The sequence below is a fragment of the Paroedura picta genome, chromosome 3, assembly GCF_049243985.1.
Source record: "Paroedura picta isolate Pp20150507F chromosome 3, Ppicta_v3.0, whole genome shotgun sequence".
Taxonomy (NCBI): Eukaryota; Metazoa; Chordata; class Lepidosauria; order Squamata; family Gekkonidae; genus Paroedura; species Paroedura picta.
The window spans coordinates 106,072,037-106,073,739 of record NC_135371.1 but is presented as its reverse complement, the minus strand read 5'-3'; positions in this window follow the sequence as shown (position 1 = coordinate 106,073,739).

Sequence of the window (1,703 nt, the reverse complement as noted above, 5' to 3'; positions counted from 1 at the left end):
TAACCGCAACTGGACCTTGAACATGGGGGCAGGAGGCATTGCCCTTTGACTGTTGCTCTGCATTCAGTGTGCTTTGAGCACGTCCCTGGCAGAGATTACAGTCACAGCTCCAGGGCATAGGGTTGGTTTGCATGCCAGTCCTGTTATTCTCAGGCAGCTAGTTCGCCTTTCCTTGCTGTGTTTGCCATGTTGAATCCAAAACCTGTGCACAGCAGATAAGCTCCAGTTCTGCTGAAAGGAAAGTAGTAGGCTCGTTTGACGGCTTTGATGTATAGATGGGAATCTAAGGACAGTGTCACTGATGCATGACCAGTGGAGGCAGCCTTTGGATCTTTTTATCTGCCATGGCAGGTGATTCTCTCTCTCTAATTCCAGAGTGGTTGCTATATTAGTCTACTGCAGACAAAAGGCTGCAAGCAAGCCTCACTGCCGATTGTCATTTAATCCTAGTTGAGGGTCCTGATTTGTGGCCTAAAACTGTCTCATGGTGCAGGCGTCAGAGAAGCCTTGTCTTCCATACATGAGCTGTGCAATGGGCAAGGAGAAGGGAAGCAGGGGAGCCGGATGTCTTGCCACTTTGACAAATACGTAGTAGTAATTCAGAGGGCAGATATAGACAGGGAGACCAAAGGGAGTGGCTGAAATTATTGCAATGGGAAGCCAGAAGGCCTGTCATTCAAAAACACAGGGATGTTACATTCCTAGAAAAGACTGTACCTTTGTGTTGTATATACTGTTGAATATGCAAGATTGGCAATGTGCATGATTTAACAGTATAAGAAGAATATCCTGCAGGGGGTATTGGACAAGATATGTAGTTAGCATAATTGGATTAGGAACTTCCTGATATTTTCAAATATTTTCCTCCTATGTCCTGGTTGGTTCAATTGGAGATTTCCTGCTCCTTTGTGTATACTTCCTGCCTCTTTCCTGTAGTCAGCTAGACAGTTAGGACTATTCGTCTCTCCTCTCTACTCACAAAGTTTGTTTCTGTTCTCAATAAAATTATTCTATAACTTTAAGCAGCTGATTTTGTGGGAGTGGCAAAATTGATACAAGAGAGCTTGGGGAAATTGATACAAGATACACTTGTGGGAGTGGCGAAAGTGATACAGTGTTCCACTGCCCTGCTTATGTAGACATTCGTAGCAACTTGATTGAACCACTCCTTAAAAAGTTGCCAGAACATCATGATGTAGATCGAGCAAAGAGGCTGCTAAGTGATGAGTCCACCCAGGTGACAACGCAGCTGGCTAAGTTTAGTGCCACCGCCATAAAAATCCAATGCTCTAAAGTAGCATAATTTTAAGCTCTATTCTATTATGTTTTAAATTATATTATATTAAATGACCATATTCTTTTGGTCTTTTATGTATTAACTTCATATAACTTGGTCTGAATGACTGTCATAAAGTTTGAATCCTGAATATTTCAGATTGAGGTTGCTCATGGTCCAAATATTTTGCTTTCTGTATGTAGCTATACCCACCAAAATGTAGCTCTGTGAATAACCTCAGTCGGAAATATAATTTTTGATGGTCCTAATTGATTTCAATAATGAAGTGAACTGACCCTACTTCTTTGTTTAAAGCTTATATCAGAAATTCTGTATTTTATATGGTAAATTATTTTATTTTATTGTGTGTATTTAAATAATTTCCCTCACTCAAGAAGCCTTGTGGCTGAAAGATGGGAGTCTGGGG